A 26,580-nucleotide genomic window follows, 5' to 3' on the forward strand; every position below is an offset into this window, starting at 1 on the left:
TCTGCTCTCGAAGATTTTTTAGTAATCAATGAACTTCCATGGGAGAAAGTAATTGGCATATGTACTGATGGGGCCCAAGCCATGACAGTATTCACAGATAAGCTTTAGCTAGTCAGACTTTACTCTCAACGTCACATTAAACTTAGCAATTAAAATAGTTAACCACATCAAATCCAGCGCATTAAACACTGGGCTCTTTCAAGCACTATGTCAAGACCTGACCAACAAGAAGATCTTCACAGAAGATTTACAGATGATACAAATATCTTTTACTTTGCTTATTTGTCTGACTTTTTTGAGACACTTAATGTCCTGAATCCGAAGCTTCAAGGCCGTAAAAATCTCTTAAACACTTATGACGCAATTAAGGGGTTTATAGAAAAAATATCGCTTTGGCAGCGCCACCTTCACAGTTCCAAGCCAAACTATTCCTCTTTTCTCAAACTGAACGACCTCCTCGATGATATTCAAACCCTTCCACTACATCTAGTTTCGGATTTGAAAGACGTCATATCACGGCATTTGGAAAAACTGAAAAATTAAATTCGAAAGTACTTTCCAGATGTTCGCTCGGAAAAGTACTAATTTAAGTTGATAAGAGATCCTTTTCATATCGAAGTTGACATTCTTCCAGTTAACCTTCAAGAGCAGGCAACTGACTTAAAATGTGATTTACAAGCAAAAGCAGATTTTGCAAACATGGACTTGGAAGAATTTTGACTACTTTCCTCTTTACCCAGAAGTGGCTTTAGTATCTGCGAATTTATTAGTCCAGTTTTCATCCACATATCTTTGCGAATCTGGTTTTTCTGCATTGGCGTATATAAAATCAAAATACCGTTCAAGGCTGGACGTTGAAAGTCACTTGAGGGTGCTCTGACACAGTTTTAACCGAATATCGAAAAACTTGTCAAGAACAGACAATGCCAAACCTCTCATTGAAAGTGCAAAAACTCTCATATAAGACTTTCAACTTTATATGCGTATTTGATTTTTTGATTATTCTTTTTCTTAAATAAATACTTTCGTATTTAAATATATCTGGATTTCTATTTTGCATCCCAGCTTTTGCTAACGTAGAGTTAGCATCGTCAGTTTCACAATTTCAATGTTCTAACTTGAACCAACCAATTATTGACTGGAGGGGAGGCGTGAGCTATCTTCAGTGTTTAAAGGGGCGCCAGTGCTAAAAGGTTGAGAACCGCTGATGTAGAGAATCCTCCATGAAATGAACTTTTTTTGCAAAAAAAAGTACGAGGATGAAAGACGACCATGATGGAACGGTCCAATATTCTGAAATGGAGGCATCACTATTTGCGTGGGATAAAAAAATTTCGTTCCCAAGGATACACATTCTTTTTCTTAAATAAATAAACAATGTTACGTTTAATGAGACATCAAATAAACTTTCGTATTTCAATATATCTGGATTTCTATTTTGCATCCCAGCTTTTGCTAACGTAGAGTTAGCATCGTCAGTTTCACAATTTCACTGTTCTTACTTGAACCAACCAATTATTGACTGGAGGGAGGCGTGAGCTATCTTCAGTGTTCAACGGGGGCGCCAGTGCTAAAAGGTTGAGAACCGCTGATGTAGAGAATCTTCCATGAAATGAACTTTTTTTGCAAAAAAAGTACGAGGATGAAAGACGACCATGATGGAACGGTCCAATATTCTGAAATGGAGGCATCACTATTTGCGTGGGATAAAAAAATTTCGTTCCCAAGGATACACCGTCGTTAATTTGGATGAAACTTGTGAATGTGGAGATTGTCGTTCGTCTAAAAATGAATAAACCAAAGCAAGTCAAAACAAATACGAAAATAAATAACGTAAGCTTATAGCTTATTCCAATAATCGCTGAAAGGAAAATAACACATGCGTTGAAAGAAATAAAATGGGGTAAAGCACTATACAAGCACGGAATTATTATAGAAATGAACAAGGAAGCCGAAAAAGAAATAAATCCCAAATTATACACGATATTCAATCAATGTTCAACAGAGAGAAAAGTGTGCCAAACACATGGGACAAATCAATAATATCAATTATATTCTAATAAAAAAATCGAGTGGACAAATTCGAATGTAATTATAATTTCGAATTGTTTGTAATTCCCTGTTTTCGATTATTCTCGATCGACAATGGTAAAATAAAATGTTGTAGTTGTGGAGAAAAATATAGTTGTATTGACAGCTAGTGAATTATTATGCTATAGTTGTTTTTGAGGTAAAAATTTATAATCAACTGCATCCTAAATTAGTCCCTAAGCTATATTTATTATCTCACTAAAATGTTACGATTTATCAAATAAGTGTATTGCTCTCTGCATAGAATAAAACCTTTGACTTTTGAAAGCTAACAAATATAATTTGAACCGAGGAATTGCAGGCATTTCCTTAATACATATTAGGCAATCTATAGTTTGCAGGAAGTTAAACAAACTGGAATTAAGGTACTAATCGATATGTTTCACAATTATACACAGTGAAACTATACAAAATTAAGTAATTAAGATTAATGTGAGATTACAAATAAATGGATAAATTTTTGATTGAACAGGAGACTGAACGTTACTAGGCAACTACATACCAATAAGCTTGCTGTTTTAAATATATAAATTACAAACGATACAAATAAATTAAAAAATAAGTCTGTGTCACTGTGTCAATGATATATTTATTAGCATAATGTACATAATTTTCAAAAACGAGACTTGATACTCAAATGTATTGCGTTATTTTTTTTTAGAAAATTAGATAATGAGGACGAAAAATTTTAAAAAGGCTATATACCTATTTATAATTATTTATTCACTAACATTCAAAATTATTGGCGCCAACATTTACATACTCCGTAATTTTATTTTAAAAATTTATTTTTATTTGGTTTAAGGACAAAAGTTGCAATTATTAATTTTATCCAAATAAATTTTATAAATATTCCTGGTTTAATAAAATGAAATCTGAAACCCTACTGATGGTCTCCCTTGCTCCTACGTCGATTTTATGAAACCCAGCTCCTCGCATAATGATCATCATTAGCGATAATCAATTTTTATCGTGGTATCGTAGAAGCGAGCCCTTCAGAGAACCGTTAGGACGTCAAGGTCAGTTTGCTTCTGAAACGAATAAACGTACACAAGACTCTTAATAACATATTAAAACGATGACAGGTTACGCAGACTCTCCCACTTAAGTTTATTAATGTTTGGATTTATTTAAGATAAATAAATAACAAATTTGTTGCATCTTCTGTTTCCATAATTGGCTTATTATGGAGTTTCATATAATTTTTTTTCCCAATACTTTTATCAATTTTTTTAATACATATATTTCTTTTTTAAATTAAATTCAGTACCTTTTACCGGACATTATATGCCAATACCTTGTGATTTTCGCTATGGTAGCTTTTAGAAAACTTTAAAGCTCACTCTTCGTCAGTTAAAAAATATTTAAAAAGAATATTAGGTGATTTACAAATAAATACATGCGGAGAACAGCGGTAGTTGTAGTTGGATTCGATTACGAAACATTATTCACTTATTCACTTATTAATTATAAACAACTCTTATTCACTTTTTAAGCTTCTTCTTTATTATTAATTGTAAGATACGTTTCAGGTTACCTCGAAGAATGTGACCTAGATAGAAAATGTTTCGACATTTTATGATTGTTAAGAGTACTCGAATAGTATAAGTCCTTTGTAGGAAATACTTCGTCATTACTCTTCAAAATCTACATACGGTAATTTCTCTAAAACCACTGAATATATATTTCTGAAATTCTAGGATCATGAATGAGATGATATTTTATTTGATATGATATTTGATATCATGAAAAGTTTATTTTTTCCTCTTTTCAGAAATACCAAAACAAGTTCACATTGCTTCTAAAAAATTCTATTACATTGATATTTTATTAATCCATTTTTATTTTTCACTATTTTTTATACACTACTCATAGATAGATAACCTAAAAGTGAAACCAGTAGTAAGCAACACAAAAAAATTCAAAAAACATTTTGTATACAATAAAATGCCAAATTTTATGGACGATCTTATCATTTTAAACATTATAGTGTTTAGTTTTTTGGAATAATATGCTCATTTGTATATTTATAAAATTACAAATATAGTTTATTAAATACAGTACAATAAAAAAATGGAATGTTGAAGGATTCAAAAGTCCAACAAAAGAATATCAAAATACTCTCCAAATAAAACTCAACGAAATCAGAGAGGAAGATACTGCAGAGAAAGAAGGGAGACAATTAAAAACAATAATGACGGAATCTGCAAAGGAAACTGTCGGAAAAGCCAAAAGACAAAGAAACTCGGAATGGTATGATGATGAATGCACAACTGCAGTAAAGAAAAAAGGCAAGCTAGGCTTAACCAACTTTAAAGAAACACAAGAAATAGCAGAGAAATTTATAACGAAAAGAGAATACAAGCGACTAGAATATGCAGAAGAAAAAAAAGGCCATGAAAAAACAAGTACAAGAAATCTTTGAACATAACAACAGACACTAGTGCAGAAAATTAATAAACAATATATTTTACGGCGAAAGCACATTGAAAATTCGAGTTGTAAAGAAGTAGTTCAAATAATAAAGAAATTAAAAAACAGTAAAGTGCCAGAACCGGACGGAGTTTCAGCAGAATTGTTAAAATATGGAGAACCCGAACTCTGGGGAAGAATTCATTACCTGATAAAATTGTATGGACCAAGAAGCAAAAGCCGGAGATATGTTCAGTTCGTCTTATACAGCGAATATATAAAAAAGGAGATAAGAGGGAATGCTAAATGTAATATACAAAATCCTTTCTGGTATTATCTACACTAGATTGTCAGAATACTCCGAAAATATAATTGGTGATTATCAAAATGCATTCAGACCAAATAGAGCCACTACAGACAACATATTCATACTTAGAACGCGTTTAAAACGTTTTACAATCGCTTAAACAATAAATTAAAAACACAATTAAAAATTACAAGAGAAGAGTCAGACAAAAAATATATAACACAACTTAATAGATACGACCATTCAATATGGAAACCAATCAAATCATCCTTAAAACCTCAAGCAATATCGCCACCAGTAAGAAAAACCACAGACACACAGAACCAATGGGCAAGAAGCGATAAAGAAAAATCAGAATTATTTGCTGAACATTTAGCAACAGTATTCCAGTCACACAACAATAAAGAAGATCAAGAAATTATTAATTATTTAAACTCAGAACAACCATCAGTAAGTCCAATAAAATTAACAACACCCAAAAGAAGAAATCTCAAGACTAAATATCAAAAAGTCACTAGGAATTGACCTAGTAACACCAAAAACGCTAAAAGAATTAGCAAAAAAGGATATAGTAATCCTTACATATATATTTAACGCAATATTAAGATGTAATTATTGGCCTAAAAATCTAAAAATTGCAGAAATACTTTTATTCCAAAAACCAGGAAAGGATCCAAGTGAAGTCTTGTCCTATCGACCTATCAGTCTGTTATCAACAATCTCCAAATTACTAGAAAAAGTTTTAATAAAAAGAATAGATCCAGACTTTACAGGCGCAGATTGGATACCAAAATATCAGTTTGGATTTCGACGAGAATACTAAACTATCCAGCAATGCCACCGAATAACCCATAAAATCAATTCCGCATTAGAAGAAAACGAATATCGTCCAATGGTATCACTAGATGTACGTCAAGCTTTTGATAAGGTTTAGCATAAAGAACTTCTTTATAAAATTAAACAAATATTACCACCATTCTTTCGAATGGTGGTAATACTTGGAAAATCGACGGTTTAGAACAAAAGTATCTACCAACTTCACATAACGTAACAATTGGCACATTTGCAGATGACACAGTAGCACTTACAAGTTACAAATACATTAACATAGCTACACAACAACTCCAAGACTATTTGTATGAGCTTGAAGACTGGCTTAAACAATGGAAAATAAAAATAAATGAAAACAAGTCAACCCACGCAACTTTCACTTTACGACGAGAAACACCACCACCAATATATATCAATAATAAGGAAATACCCAGGACTAAAACAACCAAATATCTAGGGCTACACCTGGAGCAAATCCTATGTTGGAAAGAACACATCACCAAAAAAAGAAAACAAATAGAACTAAGACAAAAAGAAATCAATTGGTTAATTGGAAAAAACTCCAATAAATAATAAAATTCTAATTTATAAAACAGTTATCAAACCAATATGGACATATGGCATAGAGCTGTGGGGCTGTAGTAGTAAATGTAATATTGCTATTATGAAAAGATGCCAATCAAAAATCTTAAGAGCAATTGTTAATGCACCCTGGTACGTAACCAACCAAAGAATCTATGAGGATCTCAATATCTCAACAGTGAAAGAAGTATACCAGCAAAAGAATTTACAATACCTCAACATCGAGTTATCAGAAGACTAAAGCGACGTTGGCCAACAGACCAGTAACATGGACCCGTGATTCTCTCAGTGGAGGGGACCACCTCACGCCAGAACCCAGGTACAGGACCTAAACTCATCACATTAACTTATAGAATACATTGTTTTATTCTGATTGTTAATTTATTAGTTATAATAAAAAAATACTTAGAACAATACAAGAGAAAGTTTATGAATACGACATAGAACTATATAATATGTATATAAAATTTAAACAACCTTTTGATAGTGTAAAAAGAGACAAAATGCTGAATACCGAAATCTAGGTATACCAAAAAAATATATCAGCCTCATAAAAATGACGTTGCAGAGTCCAAAAACCGCAGTTATAGTAAATAGAGAACTATCTCCCCTGTTGGACATCAACATGAAGTGAGACAGCGAGACGCACTTTTAACCACGCTGTTCAACCTAGTTCTTGAAGCAGTCATCGGAAAAACCAATGTAACCGGCCATATAAACACCAAAACAGTACAAACTGCTATATATGCAGACGATGCCACCATTATTAGTAGAAGCAAGACACGACTAATGGAAACGTTTGTAGCGACAAGCTAATTACGAATTATTAAACTTTTGTATTCAAAAATTAAATAAAACGATCTCATATTAAAATTTACATTTTTGCAATTGGTTATACACATAAGAAATAAAAATGAAATAAAAATTGAAATGTGTTTCTCAATATGTTTATTTAATATACTACAGATATGCTGGGCATTTTAAATATACATTTTGAGTACGTTGCATTTTTTTATTTATGGAAAACGAAATATAATACGAAGTAAGCAATGACATCACAAGAGACCAGCCCGATAATAAAAGTTTATCGTCTGGATTATAAAAACAAAGAATGTTTTTAGTGTGTGAGTTTGAGTTTTTAATCATTGGGACACAATTTGGATCGGTCCGCGATACATATACAAAAATACCTTCCCTTTGAGATTTAATTACGCTTTACAAAAATAAATATTATTAACAGTTTTTTTACGTATTATTCAATATTATTATTATTTTTATTTTGTTTCCGTGGAAGTTTAGCACACGTACCCACACAACCACGGAACACGTTCAAGGAAATTCTAAGAATGAAAATCATATAGCAATAGACAACTATACTGTTGAACGTGTGGATGCCTTCACATATCTGAGCACAGAAATCAATCAGAAGAATTCCGTAAGTAACAAAATTAATTCACGTATTTCCAGTGAAAATTGTACATACTATGCTAATTAAAGATTGATGACAAAATGACTATCTACAGAGCTTTGATTAGACCCGTAGTAACCTATGGTTGTGAAACCTGGGTAATGACGAAAAAAGAGGAAGCCCAACTCAGGGCATTCGAGAGAAAGATACTGAAAAGAGTATATGGCCCAATGCAAGAGAAAGATGGCACATGGACAATCAGGAGAAACGACGAGGTTAATGAACTGAATGAAGGGTGTGACATTGTAAGATTTGTGAAAAGTCAAAGACTGTCATGGCTGGGACATGTTCAGCGACAAGAAGACACGAAAATGACAAAGAAGATGTTACAATATAAGCCGATAGGAAGACGGAAAAAAGGAAGGCCCAGGACGAGGTGGTTGGATGACGTGGAAGACGGCCTGAAAACCATGAATATGGAGGAGAAGGGCCCAAGAGAGATCTGCATGATGCAATCAATAGTTGATACGCCCTAAGCCTCGAATTTTGAATATGGGTCCATGACCAATAGCGCCCTATATTTTAAGGGCGAATTTCAGTGTAAACAATGTCAATAACTAAAAATAAATACTAGCATTAGATAGCTGCACATATTTAAAAAACTGCAGAATTTAGTTAACTTAGATAAGATAGTTACAGAAAAAAAAAATGAAGAGTTCATTTTCTCATAAATCATAAATTTAGATATTGGATATTTTTGTAGAAAGTGGTGTTTTATCTATTATTTTTCTACGAAAAAGATGAAAACTCATTTTTCTGTGTAATAATTTGAATATGATTTCCAATATGAAAATCTAATATGAAAATCCAATATGAAAATCAATATGAAAATGAAAATGTTTTAACATAAAAACTTACCTCGGGTATTAACACCTGTCTATTCGAATCTGAAAAAATATATTTATTAACTAATTTGTTTATTTAACGTAAACATAAAAGTTTTATAGAAACACTTTAAATATATATGACGGTGTCAAGAAATTAAATGAACGAAAAGTGTAATGTATTTGTATAGTTTTTTTAATACAAATTTAGTATATTTATATTTTATACAAACTGATGTCACTAGTAGTTAAAATTTCCATAACCATTTTCCATTAACCTTAGAGTTGAAGTTTAGTACTTCAAAAATTTTCATTTTGATTAAATAGATTCGAAAATCGTACGCCGCTGATATGGGTATATTTTAAACTTCAATGACATTTGACAGATTGCTAAAAATGTTTAAGGCGTTGTCGACAATTTAGTAAGAATTTTGTTTATGTTTATTTTGATTTGTTTATACAATTTGAATTACAATATATAATTTTAATAAAGTGATTTTTTTTTGTATAGTGTGTTTAAAAAATGCAAAAACAACTACACAGTCATTGTAAAAAGCTTTCTTTATTTATTTTGAACAAGACAACACGAAATAATGGCCTCTTGTACTTAGCTGCTGTAAGAGTGATGTAAGTTAACAAATTTAGAATATAGAATTGTTTTCAGTAGTATTAGAGATTTAGGTATAATTTTTGATAGTCCAATTCATTGATCACAATACAATATCAGTGAATGTAGCTAATATGTAAGGATTTATCATTCGTAATTCAAAAGGGCTCTCACGCCCAGCAGTTTAAAGTGTTATATTAAGTGTCAATTAAAAGGTACATAAAAAGTTGGTTAGGAACATTCAGTACATATTTCTTCGTTTCTTCTCATATTGATTTAATATACCTTGGTAGGTATATGATTACCAGAAAATTTTAAGTCAGTTGAAGTGGTCTATTTTAGAATCTTGAAGAATAATATATGATGCATGTTTTATATTTAAATTAATTCTAGATCAATTAAGCTGTCTTGATCTTTTACATGCCGTTATCCATGTATCCAAAATATATTGATATTTTGCGAGAGAATAGATGATTTCGAATAAATTTAAATCATAGTTATTTAATATAGCTGTTATTTTCTGAAGTAAAAAAAACTAAACTTTTAAAAAATTTCTTTAAATGCTGCTTCTGTAAAATCATGTATGTTGAAAACGCGGAACTCGTCAGAGAAATACCTGTCCCATTATGTGTCACTGGATGATAAAGTCTTTCGCTAAACATTAAGAAAACATAATAATTGGAGTCGTGGACCCTCACAGATGCCACCTACAAGAAAAATAAGGCTTTCGAAATGTGGCTTTATCGTCGAATCCTGAAGGACTTACTAATCAGGACGTTTTATTAAGAATATAAAAAAAGAGCTGTTAACCGCAAAAAAAACAGCCAAAATCAAATACCTCAGTCACATCATAAGGAACAGCGTAAGATTTGGGTAAAAAGCAGAAGAAAAACGGGGACCAATGGGAAAATTTTAAAGGCGAAGGATTTCCTGGCTGAAAAATCTATGTACGTAGTTCAACACAATAACTACACATATTTTTAGAGCAGAAGTTTGCAAAATACAGATTGTCATGGTGTGCAAAATATATACAAGAAGAAGATGTGCCACACACGGTCTATTCCCTATTTAAAATTAACGGTTGTTAACGAAGAGGTTAAGGTTTTTAAAATCCAGAGAAGAAAATTTTGACAAAGATTGTATTTCTGGCATTTTTAGATGTAAGCAAGTCATTGGTGCATATTAAAAGATTTTTTTCCGGTGAAAGTGTTTTTCGTATACAAAGAACAAATATCAGATTAAACCAAAATATAGATTAAGAGATTAGTTAATTAGATTAAAAAAGTTAATTTAAGTAGGATAAAAATGATTTCCCTTCAAAAGAATTCGACAAACAAAGTAAGGTTAACAATAGTTTCGAAAATCCAAACGACTAGCTATCTGATTGTTTTCGAAAGCCGGCAAGGAGAGAAAGTTTTCTTTCTCAAGAAAAAAATGGAAATTTGGGTTGTTTGAAAGTGCTAGATCATAATTGTTTGAGAGAGAGAGAAAGTTGAAGGGGAAATTTTTTGTAAAAAGCTTATTTTAAAGTAGAAAAAAATATCAGCTGTTCCTGGTTCATAAAACTAATAAGATCAAATAATTTATATAGTTTATATATCGAAAGGTTTTACCGTTTTTTAAGTGTTAAGTTTGCGTAAAAAAAAATCCTATTTTTCTAAAGTGTTTAATTTAAAAGAAAAGTGGAAGTAGTTTTGGTTTTTTGTAGGCTGACGGAGATGAGGGTAGCAGGTTTGATAGCAACAGCATCTGTAAGTACAACCAATTTATACTTGCACTGGAAGAACTTAGTATCCAGCGGGTAAATAAAGAGTTTGTTTCGGTACGAGAGATCTATATTAGGTTCTGGGGCAGATATAAGGCGGGCGGTTAGCGAACGAGTTCTACATGAGAATCCAGGGCATGATTTTAAACAATCCCAAAGAGAGAAGTTTTGAAACGGAATCGGTAATAAAATTTTATAAAGTTTGTTAAATTTTTTGTCATTCTTGACTCACCATTCGTAACTTCTTTTTCCATGTTTTATATTCTTGCCTACCACCATTGTATTCTTTTAGATTGAACTGATGAAGATTGTAAATACAATAAGCGAAACGTCTTCAAATATAGGAATGGAACTGTGATTTCCTTTTATTATTTCTCCTTTGACTGATATCCTCGTGACCAAAAGATTTAGTTCTTTTGGAACTTACTTATTATTATTATATATATATATATATATATATATATATATATATATATATATACATATATATATATATATATATATATATATATATATATATATATAACATTATGAACAACGAATGTCCAAACAATAAGCAGTGAAAAACAATGGAATGGGGTGTGAAATCCCTTTCACACTGTAACTCTTGAAGATCTGTCAGATAAGAATAAAAAAAAATAAGCTAGATGTTAACTATTGCATACATTAGCAGACACGTTTCATTTTGTATTTACAAAATAGCATCATTCCATATATGTAAGAGTAAGGTTCTCTTAGAAGGAAGAGAAAAGTTCTTTTAATTAAAAGAGAATGTCAAAAAGTCGCCTCTCATAATGAGTGAATAGGAGATAATTATGTATAAAAGTGGCTTTCACGTTTATACAACATAGATGGTAAACATAGCTACCCAATTGTAGAAAAACTTGGTCATAAAATCAAAAATTCACATAGTGTAATCGTATGTGAAAGATAACAGTAACTAACTTAATCCAAGGATAACAAATTTAAACAAGTGCATGTATAACATGCTACAACTATACTTGTTTAAACTTGTTATACCAAGATAGGTAAGCTCCTATGCGAACTTTTAATTTTATGACTAATTCTTTGTAAAGCTTGGTAGCTGTGTTTCATATCGATATTATACACATGTAAGTCAATTTTATACATAAGTATCTCTTTTTCACTCACTACAAGAGGCCACTTTTTGGCATTCTCTTTTAATTAAAAGAACTTTTCCCTTACTTCTAATAGAACCTTACTCTTACAGATATGGACTAATGCTGTTTTGAATATAAAAAACGAAACGTTTCTGCTATTATGGAATATTTAACATCTAGCTTGTTTTTTTTCTGCTATTATGGGATTTCATCCCATTCCATCGTTTTTCCCTTTTTATACACAGTTTATATATATATATATATATATATATATATATATATATATATATATATATATATATACATATACATATACAATTATATGTATATGCACTGACAAGTTATCTGACATTTATATACAAAAGAACGGTGTAATAAAAAAGATTACGTAGCTTTATCAAAACTTGTTTATGACCTTTTTTACAAGATAGGTATAATAGACAAATTTTAAAAATGCTGGCTTTTGGCCAATATTTCTTAAATTACAACTGTTTACGACATATTTATTTTGATGTTTAAACATGTTTTCTTTACGGTATATTTCTATTTACTTGTATAATACGTACAACTTGGTTTTGACACAGTGTCAAAAGCAGGAGTTAGTTCAATACACTACACCTTCTCTGTATTAATCTAGTTGATTTAAATTGAATAGGTATTTCCATAATGTATTATACAACCAATAACAATATAACAGTTATTGATTGGTAAGCAGATATTTGGTTACTATTATTATTTTTATTACACATTAAGCTGAAAAGCGAGCTTCTCTTATTCCCAAAAGAATAAAGGAATATTTAAAAGTATTCCTATTGGTAAATACAAGCACTAAATAAATAATAAATGTAGACTAAAAATATGCTCCTACCACAATCATAAAAAATTATAATAATGAGATTACTAGCACTGGCTCTTTAAAAACTCTTTTTTTTTATGAACTTTTAGAATTCTTGAAGAATTTTACTAGCAGATTTTCTAAAAGACTTAAGAAGTTTGCATTTATGTCAAACCCAGCACAGACCAAACGCAATGCTTCTATCCTTGCACGCTTTCGTTTTTCTCAACTCCAAATCAACGTAAACTGTATGATTACTTCAATATTGACCATTAATTACTGGAATTTATTGACCATTTACATTTTCGTTATCATCGTTATGTTTAATTACTTAATTTTGATTATCATATTTCATTATAATGGATTAAAAAAACCAAAAAATTTTTCCTTGGTGGGGAGTCAAATTCGTCAAAGTAAATAGACGTGAAGAAAGCTACGGTTTTAATGACGTCAATTCAAAGGAGTATATATAAATGTTTGTATATGAAGATACAATTGTTGGTTTTACTATTCTCCTTACTATTTCATTACATTTTCTCACCTTTTCTTGGGGTTCTACAAATATTTCAAAAATAGCCAAATCGATACAGTCTTTCTCGAGTTGTTATAAAAAAATACCAAAAAAAAAGAACGAAATCCTTAAAGTTACTCAAACATTTTACCGTGATTTATATTCCTCAAACAAGAACCCAGATAATACTGCAAAGGAAGATCTTAAGAGAAAGATAACGAATTTCAACTCAGAAATACTCCTTAACATAGCCTTTGAAACAAAACAAGCTATGGCACAACTAAAGAACAATAGGGCTCTGTGCCCAGATGAAATACTTGTAGAAATGTTGAAGGAGGGGAGTGAAATTATTCTCGAAGAATTGAAAAATGTTTTCAAGGAATGTCTTCACAGAGCAAAAGTCCCAGATGATTGGAATAAAAGTTTGACAATACTTCTCTTCAAAAAAGGAGACAGGGGAGATCTGAAGAACTATAGGCCAATCTTCCAGCTGTCCCAAATGTACAAACTGTTTATGAGTGTAATAACTCACAGGCTAACGTCGAAGATCTATAGCTATCAACCGGTAGAGCAGGTAGGATTCCGAAATGGTTACAGTACAACAGCGGATCAACGTTTTATAGTCAGAACGCTAATAGAGAATGCCAATGAATATCACTTGAAATTATACATTTGCCTTATTTATTATGAAAAGGCATTTGAATATATAGAACTTTGGGCAATAAAGAGAGCTATGAACAACTGCAGGATAAACCCCCGATACAGCATGCTCATATATAATACGTACAAAAAAGCTACAATAAAAATACAAATAGATGCAAAAACCAATGCTATATCAATCAACAGAGAAGTTCACCAGGGAGATGTTATCTTACCAAAGCTATTCACACTTGGACTGGAAGACGTGTTCAAAGACATTAACTGGGCAGATAAAGGAATAAATGTTAAGGGAAGAAAACTGAGTCATTTGAAATACGCTGATGACATTTTAATATTCGCTACAACTTTCGAATAACTACAGACCATCATGACACAACTAATTTAAGCTTCGGAAAAAAAGGTCTTAAGATGAACTTTACTTGGAAGAAACAAAAATAATGACAAGTACACCGAACATTAGAGAAATAACGTTGAACGACATAAATTTAGAAACAGTAAGCGAATTCATCTACCTCGGACAGATAATGAAAGTTATCAAAGAAACTCAAACTGCCGAAATTACTAGAAGTTTAGCGTGGGCAGGATTTGGAAAACCGAGTTGGATCTTGAAAAGCACCAAAATAGAACAATATTTGAAAAATAGAATTTTCGACTGGTGTATCCTCCCTATACTCACGTATGGTTCACAGACGTGGATACTCACCAAGTCTAATATGGATAAAATAGTAAAGGCACAAAGAGCGATGGAAAGATCAATGCTCGGAGTGAGACTTATACACAAAAAACAAACAAATGGATAAGAAGCAAAACTAAAGTAAAAGACTCTGGAGGATATGCTGCCAAATTAAAATGGAGCTTCGCAGGACACAATGCCCGACTCAAGGATAAAAGATGGAGCCACGAAATACAATAATGGAGACCATGGTTAGGAAAGAGAAGCAGAGGATAATCACAAATGAGATGGGCTGATGACATTAAGAAGATTGGAGGACACAACTGGAAGCAAGTGGCGCAAAATAGAAAACACTGGAATGGTTTGGGGGAGGCCTATGTTCAAAGTTGGATTACTTAAGGCTGAAGAAAAAGAAGAAAGTATGTTTGTTAATCAAAATACATATCATTGAATAATTGTTTGTTTAGGAGAGTAGCTGCTGCATTAAAAATACCACGACGGACAGTATGTACAATTATAAAAAGGAAAGAAAATAGTCATATTCTTTCAAAGCCAGGCAAAAGTAGATCTTGTCCGGAAAACGGGACAACCGATCTATCTGAGGGATCGAAAATGGCAGTGCGGAATACAGTATATGACATGTACTAACAAAGTAAGTACCAATTTTTTCAATCTGAATTTGATAATAAACTAGAAGGTACTTTTTAATCAAAACTTTATGTAAATGTATTAAGGTAAAAATATTGATAAAAGTAGTTTAAGGAAATTTGTGCTGATAACATTGATTAATTATAATCCAATTTCCTTGTAAGTTTTTTAATCTGAAATAATTTATAGTTTTATTAAAACAAAGTAGGTATTTGGTTTGCATTAAACTAGCGAAAATATTGTGATTTATTTTGTACTTATCTTTTTTTAGAGAAATATATTACTCTGCAAAGTAGACGTAATAAATTACGGGATAAAGAAGTTGTATTTATTGACAAAAGATCTATTAGCATTTTGTACCAAGCATTGGAAATTAAATACCAAAAAGACAATAAAAAAGGAACATTAATTAGGCGCACCAGTATTGCTGCTTTAAGAGCCAAGTTTCTTCGTAAAAATATGGACACTCTTGATACTGTGCATCCCAGAGACCTTGTTTTTTAGACGAAATGTGGATTTATTCAAATGGAAATAAAATAATTTTCTGGCAAGATAACAGTGTTAAAAGTGTACGTAAATCAGAAGGGTATGATGGTAAACATTTTAATAATTGTTCACACTGGTTTTTCGAAAAGATTTTTTACTGAAACTTATTATCTTGCTCAAAATCTAAAGTAGCTGATTATGATGGGGAGATAAACAAGAAAATTTTCACTAAATGTATAAGTGAACAATTAATTACAAATTTAGAAGAGCCATAATTAATTGTAATGTATAATGATATGATATAATAATATCACAGTCTTCTTTTAGAAAAGCAACCTTTCACTGTTTCAAATAGAACGAAAATTATTATCTGGTTAACAACAAACAAAATCAAGTATGATGCAAAACTCACAAAACGTTTGAAGAACTCCCATACAATCGACTACGATGGATTTCGACTACTTAAATAGAGGAGACAAAAAATATTATGCGGCAGTACGATTTTTTGTTGGGAGGTAGATTCAAATAAATATTTTATGGTTTCTTGGATATACCGACATTGAAACATCCAGTGGTTAAGGTCATTAAAACTGCTATCACGTTTACATGTATATGTTTCCAAAAGTTTTATTTTATAGAGGAATGTTTTATTTAACTGTAGCATGTATAAAAAAAGTAAATGGTATACATTTTCCGATAGATGAAGCTTCTCTCGTTTGGGGGAGTAGGTGGAAGAGTTAGATAGAAGATACATACTGCAGTATGTATTTTTGCTATTGTTAGTAAAGGATTGCCACTTATTTTCCCAATTAAGTGTAACATGTTTCTTCCTAGCTGAAACTAAATCCCATTTGGGCAACTCGTTGTATTTTATATCCACTAAAGTAGTGTCTTTGGCCAAATGATTTACTTTTTCATTACCTGGAATATTAGAGTGACCTTTTACCCACACAAAATTCTTTTTAGAGAACTTAGGATCCTTAGCTTTTCAAGCGCTTCTACAATTAGTCTGTTGGTATTATGTGTGTTTAAAAAAGTGTCTTAATGCGAGGAGGACGAAGTGTGAGTCGGATAAAATTATATACCGTTCGAAATATAATGTGCTGTTAATTATCCAATTCAACGCCTTGACAATGGCTACCAATTCAGCTGTAAATATTGAGCAATCCGATTTTAATTTATACTGAAAATAATCCTGAATATTGCCTATGTAAATGGAACAGAAAACACCAGCAGGAGATTTTGAGCCATCGATACAAATTTTATCAACTAGATCCTCGTAAACAATTAAACAATGTGAAGGATTTACTACAATAGATTTATGTTACAATATATAACAAAGAAAAGATATTTTTTGTAACAAGTTGTTTTGATTAGCAAACTGGCATTTAAGAATAAATTTTTTTGCCAAAAATAGAAGTCTTAAATGTAAAGATGGCTTGGCAAATTCTGCCAAAAGAGCTTGTGTAGGAGTAGATTTGAGAGATCCTAGGACTAACCTTAAGGCTTTGTATTTTATGAGAGTTGGTCTGATTCATAAAAAAAGCTTCCGTAGTCCAAAATTGATCTGATATATGCTCTATAAAATAATAAGTTTATTTTCGGGTCTGTTCCCCAATCGTACCAATTACCGGTCTTAAAGATATTGAGGCTTTTTTCACACTTGTTAATGGAATTATTGATGTGCTTACTCCAGGTTAATCTAAGGAATTCCAGGTGGAATGTAAGGTATCCTCTAGGTATGTAAAACTGTTATACACAGGGATGTCCAGCTAGGAGAATTTTAAAGTTCTAACTTTTGGTAATCTGTGTCTCGAAAAAAATACTACACCTGACTTCTTTGGTGAGATATCAAGCCCTCCCATGACCATCAAAATACTTTTTTTTGCAATAAAACATATTTACTTGAAGAGCATTAATACATTGCTAAAAAGTTGTTTTTTTCTACATAAAAACAGAAGAAGTCATCTTCAAATTGTAAACTGTTACACTTTATTCCCATAGTATGTTAGCTTAATAATATAAGTTAAATAGTAAGGTACTGAGAACTGAGCCCTGAGGTAAACCTTTGTTAACATAGTTAGATAGTTACTATCTTTGGACCAATCAGTGAATTAATTAATGACATGATACCAGAGATATTGATCTTAGGACATTAGGATAATTAGCTTTTGGAATATGTATTATAAGTCACTGCTTCAAAGAATGACAGTTATCTGCTTGAATTAAAATATTATTAAAACATCACAAAGAAATTGAAGTTTTATTGTAAGCAAGTTAAATATCATACGTTAGTCAGGATACATATGGATCAGATCATTATCCAATCAATATTACGCTTAATGACGTTTATAGCAATGACGCAATTACGTCCTCAGTATATAGATGGTATATAAATAACGCAAATTGGGCCTTATATACAGCTAAAATCGAGAAATCATTTTCCACATTACGAAACTGCATCAAAACCAACAATATATGTATATTTTTAATGTAACAGATTATTAATGTTGCGAACAAAGCTTTCAAAATTCTAAAACTATCCTCAAATATACCATTTAAATCACCTAAACGCTGGGACAAGGAGTACCGTGAGATATCGAATAAGAGAAAAACTGCATGCAGAAGATACAAACAAAATTTTGTTGAATATAAAAAATTAAATGCTTAATGTAAACGTACCTTTAAACAAGAATGTAGATTCAGTTGAGCCATACTTATGTTTTAATGTAAAGAGACAAACTCATCCAACTGATATGTGGAATAGAATTAGGAAAATTAAAAAAATATATCTACTTCCATAATTAAATACAGGCAAAGATAAATGAAAAACTAATACAATGTATACAAGTAAAAAGCGGAGTCAGACAAGGTGCCTTATTAAGCCCACTTCTCTTTAATATAATAATAGACGAAATAATACAAGCAGTACGTAAGCATCATGTTTACAGAATGGGGAACAAATAAATTCAAATATTATGTTAGGCAGACGACATTAATCGCCGAGACAGAAGACGAGCTCCAAAGATTAACACACATCTTCAATACAACAGCCAAGAAATACAATATAATATCTGCAAAAAAAACCCACTACGATGTAAAATCGAAATTGATGGGAAAATAATAAAGCAGGAATCAAGGTTTAGATATCTGGGAATAGATATAGCTAGTTTCGGAGTTGTTGAAAAAGAAGTACGACAACAAAGCTTAAAAGCAAGTAAAGCGGTGGAATCTCTTAATGACACAATCTGGAAAAACAAACACCTAAGACAAGACACAAAAACAAGAATCAATAAAGCAGCAATTAGACCTATATTAACATACACGGCGAAGACAAGACCCGAAAAAGAAAACATAAGGAAAGCATGTAATATAGAAGGCATAAATGGATGGGTAAAGAAACGAAAACAGGAGTGGAACGAACACATTAGTAGAATGGCAGAGGATAGGAGAGTACGAATAGCACGAGATAAGTCACCAAATGAACGAAGAAGTATTGGCAGACCAAGAAAAATATAGTGCAATAATTTAAACAATTTAGAAGGCTAATATTAAAGAAGAAACAGGCATTAAATCCTACATACAAAAAGGAAGAAGAAAAAGAAGAAAAAAAAATAAAAATCTGTATGTGCACGACGAAACTATTATCGAAAACTTGTTTCATAAAAGAGCTTATTTGCTATGTTCCTTTATCTATATAAAAGTGCTCCTTTGCTATGTTCCTTCACCTATATATCCCATTGAAGATGAAGTTTAACCACTGTTTTGTCATCTCCCATTAGTATCAATGTCCTAATTGCTAATGTCAAGTATTCCAAGCGATCCTTCCCTGGGATTGATGGTATTAATAATAGTGCATGCTTATATCTCCATGTCGTGTTAAGTTTGTTCTACTATTTACTTTCCTATACGATTGCTGATATTACATCATAAATTTTTAATGTATCCATTGTTGTTCTTTAATGACTTCTAAGTGGGTGTTATCTTTTTCTGTTCCATTTATTTATTTTATAATATTGTGAGCAAACATTTATCTTCAATATAAGTCATTTTTAATTTGTATAATAAACCTTTCCCAAAATTGCTGACCTATTTCCGTTGAAATTCTTGTTGCTTAGTTCCGAGATTCTCATATTTGTTTAAAATAATTATTTAATTTGGGTTAGTTATTTGTTTTCATATGCAGCAAAATATAGAAAAATGATTTTATTTGCATTTTATTTCATTAAACAGTAAATCTTTTTCAATTCCTAGTAACAAAGACCGCCAAACTTTTCTACTTAATATTTATAATATACTAAAAGGACGACACAAAGCTTCTAAACTGAAAACTCAACCAAGAATTTGTTCAGTAAATTTCCACGCAAGTCTAGAAATCTCCCTTCGATAAAGCAAACAGATCCGAAAAACTGAAAGGTAAATTCGGAGCTTATTTCGATTCCCATCTTATTTTTGTAGGATCCTGAATCCAGGTATGTTAGTTGGTAGATAGGTGACGCAATCAATGCGGAATTAAAGGGGGAATAAAAAGATATATTGTAGCAAAAGGCGCGATGAAAATCTCCAGAGAGTTAAATCAGAATATATTTTGTAAACATCCTTTAAGGCTGAAACGAGAAACGAGAAAAATATTTTATCATTATGTAAATGAAAATACGAGGTATGTATATACAATATACTGACTATGTAATTCTGATATCTGATATAAAACAGATTTAAAGTTTATGGTAAAAAAGTAGCATGAAAACGTATATAAGAAACAATATCTGCGTCATCTGTGATATGCTGAGATAATTCTGATAGTCCAACCATCTAACTCTCTGTGTTCTGATTTTGTATATTATTTTGGGTATTTGGGTATAATAACTTTATAATAAATATTTCCTTAAATAAGTTACTACTAGAGTCTTCAGAGACGAAAATGCCACTGAACCTCTAAAAATCATACGAACAAGCTGAATTTTGCCGAGCATATTAATTTTGGGACCCCAAAAAAGAAGCAAACAAGTTTACCTCTTTTACCAGGATATGCTGTTTACCTCTGGAAGGAAAGTACCGTAAAATATCTATAGTCAGCGTATATGTACCGAGCGAAGATAAAGACACCGATATCAAAATATTTTTAACAAAAATTAGAAGGCCTTTTAAACAACATACGGAAGTAGGATCTAAAAGTAATAATGGGTGACTTAATCGCAAAAATCGGAAGAGAAAGCATCTACAAATATATCCCGAAAGGGAAAAGTAAACACCACACTTGAAATGAAAACGGTATGCTGCTAATAAATTTTGCAATAGAACGAAATATGAATATCATGAGTGCACATTTTGACAGAAAAGACATCTATAAAAAACATGGATCTCCCCGGATGGTACCACTGCTAATCAAATAGATCACGTTTTAATTGAAAATAAACACAGCAATACCATCACGATAGAAGCTTTAGAGGGGCGGACAGCAACACGGACCATTTAATGGTAGTAGCGACTATAAAACAAGAGGCTGAAAACATAAGAAAAGCTAAAATATAATTGAATATACTAAATAAAAGAGAAACGAGGAAGAGTTATGAAGCAGCAAAGAATAAAGAAATTAACATTCAGAAAAGAAACGAAAATACTGTGAAATGAAATTACAAGATATAAAACATCATAATATGATAAACAAAGAGATTAACAATTTTTACCAAGAAGTTAAAGTCAATAAAGCTACGGATCCCGGGATCAGAAATACATATGGTAGAATAAGATTGAAAATGAAAATGAAAATGAAAATAAACATTAAAAAAACCAAAGTGATGTCAATCCGAAAAAATCAAAACGTACCTCAACCTTGCACAATAAATGGGCACATTTTAGAACAGGTCAATAGATTTAAGTACCTGGGATGTTGGATCGATAGCAGCCTAAATCCTGATCTAGAAATAAGATCGAGAATAGAACAGGCCAGAAAATCTTTCGAAAAAATAAAAAAACTGCTTTGTGATTCTCGAATAAAACTCGAAATTCGACTACGTTTATCAAAATGCTACGTCTGGTCGACTCTTCTATATGCAGTTGAAACATGGACCCTAAAAACATCAACCTTAAATAAATTGGAGGCCTTTGAAATGTGGATCTACCGGAGAATGCTCAAAATTTCATGGACATCGCATACCTCAAACGAAGAAGTGCTGCATAGAATAGGCAAGGAAAGAGAACTTTTTAACACAGTAAAAGTTAGAAAAACATCATACCTAGGCCACATACTGAGAAATAATAAGTACCAATATGCCCAACTTATAGTGAAAGGAAAAATCGAGGGAAAGAGAGGCCTAGGAAGGAAAAGACTATCGTGGCTCAGAAACATCCGACAATGGACAGGGCTAAATTTTGAACAGCTAATAAGAACAGCTGAAGATAGAAAAGATTTTAAAATTGTAGTAGCCAACCTCCATTGAGAAGAGGGCACTTTAAGAAGAAGAATAAGATTTGAGTATTTCTGTTTGTACATTCTTTGTAAATATGGTAAGGTAAACCTACCAGTTATTGAAACATTTAGGTATTTAAGATGCTTCAAATACATCGATAGGCTTTGAAAAGTTATATTTAAGCCTATCTCCTGTAGTTACAATCTCAGGAGTGTGTAATTTTATGATTATATCTAAAAATTGTATAGTTGAAAAGTTACTTTCGTCAGTTTTAAATTGAGTTTTTTCATTATTGGTTACTTTAAGGCACATCACTTCTACCTCATTTTCTTCAGGAAATGTTTTGAGTAACACAAGCATACTTATGTTACAGTTTTTCTTTTTACCCCACGAAACTTAACAAGCAGATAGTCTCCCATAGCAACTGCACGAACAGCATCTACTTCTGAAAATTCAGTTTCTTCTTGCTTATTAATTTCTATGTCATCTAAGCTGTCACCACTTTCTATCCAGTCTTCAGAACTTTCAGAATCGGAGATTTCATTTGTTACTTCGATCTAATTTCTTTTTCTTTTTTAGAAAAGCTCTCTTTTCTTTTTCTTTAAGGTTTCTGGTTTTCTCATCTTCTTTTTTCCTATATAGTGTTGCCACGCTTCTGAAGTAACAACTGATGGTATTTTCTCCTTACTTTTTCTTTTTTTGGTCCCTCTGGAGGTAGGATCTGGCCAGAATAATGCTCTTTTAAAAAATGATGACACATCTAAAGGAAATGTACTATTTAAAACAGTTTCTCCAGCATTATTTCAGTAGTTATTAGTTTTTTGGGACTACAAAACCACTACAAAACTGGTAATCAGGATCGTTTGAAGTTTCTGGGTTAGGCGAGTCACGAACTTCTCCGGCATTAATTTCAGTAGTTATTATTACTTTGGAACTACAAAACTGGTACTCAGGATACCTTAAAGTTCCTGGTTTGGGCAAGTCACAATTTTTTCTTGTTATTTCATGTCAATTTCAGGTGCTTGACTGAATATGTTTATAGGTCTAATAGATTCCGAGGATTCATCGCTGTCAGACACTAGATTTTGAGCTATATTACAAATATTTTTTGTTTGCCCTTTGTCCGCTCTTTTATTTATTTCTTCATATGCATCCTTTTAAATTTGAAATAGTGATGTATCTGTCAATTCGATTTGGTGATAATTTGAAAGACAATCTTTAAATTTATGTAATTTGTCTTTACCAATTCTTTATTCGAGTGCCGTTATAAATATTGCTGTGTTGCTCCTAATATTTCTGACCACAACCTGGTACTGTGAAATTTTGTCAAATTTGACATTTTCAACAGTAAAAGGGCACAAGCCGGTAGCTTTAAACGCATGCAAGATAGTTTCCTGACAAATAGATTTTAATGCGTTTTTCAATAATGGTGCAAAATGTTGTTTTTGTAACTTATTTCCAGAATTATCAAGCCTCCATTTTTGTACTACATCCATTGGTTGTAGTAAATGTGTAGAGTTTGGATACAGGGCGATCAATTCTATTCCATTTTTGGTACAAAGTTGACAGATGCAAAGTCATATGGGACACATGACGATCGACAAAGAACAAAACGGCTCGTTCAATTTTCTCTTTATTAAGCCAAGGCACAAAAATGTTAGATATGTACTCCTAAAAAGTGTGTCCACACATCCACCCGTTTTCTGAAGTATCAATGCCCATTCCTTGGAACACTAGATGATATATAACTCAGAATTCTTATGTAATTAAATAAAACCATTAGCGAAGCAAACTGACCAGCAGCATTAGCGGTTATCAGTACAGTTAGATTTTCCTTTTCATCTCCTCCTGCACTGTAAACATTTTTTCACCCTTTTTGCTAAAACTTTATCTTCCTTTGGCTGAAGGAAAAATGCTGTCTCATCAGCATTAAAAAGTCTGTGTGGTTGATCAGCAACATAGAGTTTATTCTTGTCCATTAGGTATCTTGTAATTTCTTCAAACCAGTTTTGAAGCTGTAATTCCATGACACCTTCCATTTACAAATTTGGTATCTCTTTTGGTTTACTTAACTATAAGTTTAACATTGTCTATAAGCTGTGTTTTCGTAAGTGGATAATGAATTCTAGAAAGTTGTATCATCCACTGTACCAAAATGTGTTCTTCCTCATATGTGAGGGTTTGAGAAGGACCCATAGTGCAAACCTCGGGATATTTTCCTTTTACTTTGTATACCAAAGTTATACGTGGTACATTTTTCAGCAGCAGCAACTGAGCTTCCACTTTTTGGAGCCGTTGTTAGTAGCAAATACTGTAATAAAAAGAAATCCAGGTATAAACATGTAGTATCCTATGACTGACATCCCCTGTCAATGACTGGAAAAATTTGATTTTTAGAAATAATTTTTATAGCGGCAACATCGCCGTTGCATGACAAATTATATGAGAGTTTCCCTGTAAAATCATAGTTAATGCCATTATTGACTGAGGGGTCAGTAACTGGACAGACAGAAATGTATACAATCCAGTAACTGACAGGCTGCCATTCGGCTCTTGTATCAAATTCAACATTTCCTAGTTTTGTTATTATACCCTACAACATTTTGTCATCACGAGAACATCAGGGAAAGGTTGATAACATTCATTTTAAGACGGCTATAAAATATAATATTTTTTATCACATTTACCTTAAATAATTTTTAAACTTTACACCACAAAATGATATACATCTGTACTCAAGCACTCAACAAAGCACAATGGCTTCATTTATGGTATTAAAACTTGTTGCCACATCTATCAATAAGCTTGGTATTGAAGTAAATTTAACTCTAGGATTTTGTAGTTATTTAATATTTAGTAAAATCTTTGAACTGTCAATAACTGGAGAGGTGTATACTTTTAATAAAGGAATGATTTGCAAATTATTTTTATAGGCTAGGTGTTTTGGATATTTTAGTGCAATTATCTGATGATATTTTAGTGCAAGGATAGAGTATGTCGCGGAATTATATTTGCTCCTTTTTTAATTGAATATTCTTTTAAAGCTACACGAATAAGAACAATTAAAAAACATAAAACATCAATATAAATAATTCGTGACTACATTAACCCAAAACAGAAACAATAAATCCTTATTTTTAAGTACACCATAAACATATTTGAACGCAAATACTGTTCCCATATCACAAAAGGAATAGAACACGAATGGATATTGACCTAGAGACGCCCTGGGTGTGCTTCAAACACGTCTATCTGGGTTGTGGTGGCCTAAATCAAAGTTGGTTGTAACGTAAAAATCGATGGGCTATTTAAAGCTGCTTGAGAATGTCGGTAAACAAATTAATATTCCGCCGACTGACTTACGGAATGCTTCGAATGGATTCCTGAAATAATGGCGTCACGTAGCAGAGGTCTTTCAGTTCTAGTAGATTGATTTGTTTCAGCGAACTTTTTTCAGCGCCTCGATTTTCTCTCTTTCGTAGTTAACGGAGCGAGGCGAAAGAACTAGACTACATTTTACGTTAATACAATGAATTTTAAGTATTTAACCCTATTAGCATTCTGTTTGAATGCACATGAATAGCTTTCAATTTAATTAACCAATTAACGATACAAAATAAATTCAGCAAACAGAATTACATTATCCTGTTACATAATAACAATTCAACTGTGTATTTCAATATTTTAAGTGCACTCTGTTATAATCGTTACTATAGCCGTCCGATAGTTCTAGTTTATTAATACACTCAGATGCAAAAAAAACGCAACGGAGAAAATTTTGGTCAAATTCAAAGTATTTAATTTTTTTTATTTTTGGCCCTATTTTGATGATTTTTTAGCACACTATGTATAAATTTATAAATTTTAATTTGGTATAGTCAGTTTTTTGATAAAATTCTATATTTGACTTATTGTATTGGGTTAATTAAAACGTGGTTTTATTATCCTAACTTTGATACATTCTGTAGAATAATTCCGTTTGCGAATTTTTATAAAACCTTATTTTTCGGTTGCAACCATGTCTCCTAAGCAGTGCTCATGTTAAAATATACCTTGCTCATTTTTTAGAGTCAAATGAATTTGCCACCCACAATTTAGGACTTTTTTAATCATCATTATTTTTGAGTTATTTTTTAATACGACGAGGTGGCTTTGGTGACTGTTATCGTTATGTCATATTGAAACTTACGTTTTGTTTACCCATGATTGATCATGGTGTCGACGATTCTGTGAAAGACGTTGCTCTGGTTAAAGATGGGCGAAATTATGAATATGTGGCTAGATTACTACACACTCATCGCTCTACCATCCAAAGGGTAGCGGAACATTTTATACGAACTGGAACAAAC

At 31.8% G+C, this 26,580-nt stretch overlaps 1 protein-coding gene across 1 annotated transcript in view; it reads right to left on the reverse strand.

The window, feature by feature from the left end:
* The window catches only part of LOC140441730 (acetylcholinesterase-like), a 323,943-nt gene that overhangs the window by 107,111 nt on the left and 190,252 nt on the right, over window positions 1-26,580 (reverse strand). The window contains exon 2 of the mRNA XM_072532620.1: window positions 8,550-8,578. The gene's annotated coding sequence lies outside the window, so the exon portion shown is untranslated. The remainder of the gene's footprint in view (window positions 1-8,549; window positions 8,579-26,580) is intronic.

The sequence above is a fragment of the Diabrotica undecimpunctata genome, chromosome 5 (assembly GCF_040954645.1).
Source record: "Diabrotica undecimpunctata isolate CICGRU chromosome 5, icDiaUnde3, whole genome shotgun sequence".
Classification (NCBI taxonomy): Eukaryota; Metazoa; Arthropoda; class Insecta; order Coleoptera; family Chrysomelidae; genus Diabrotica; species Diabrotica undecimpunctata.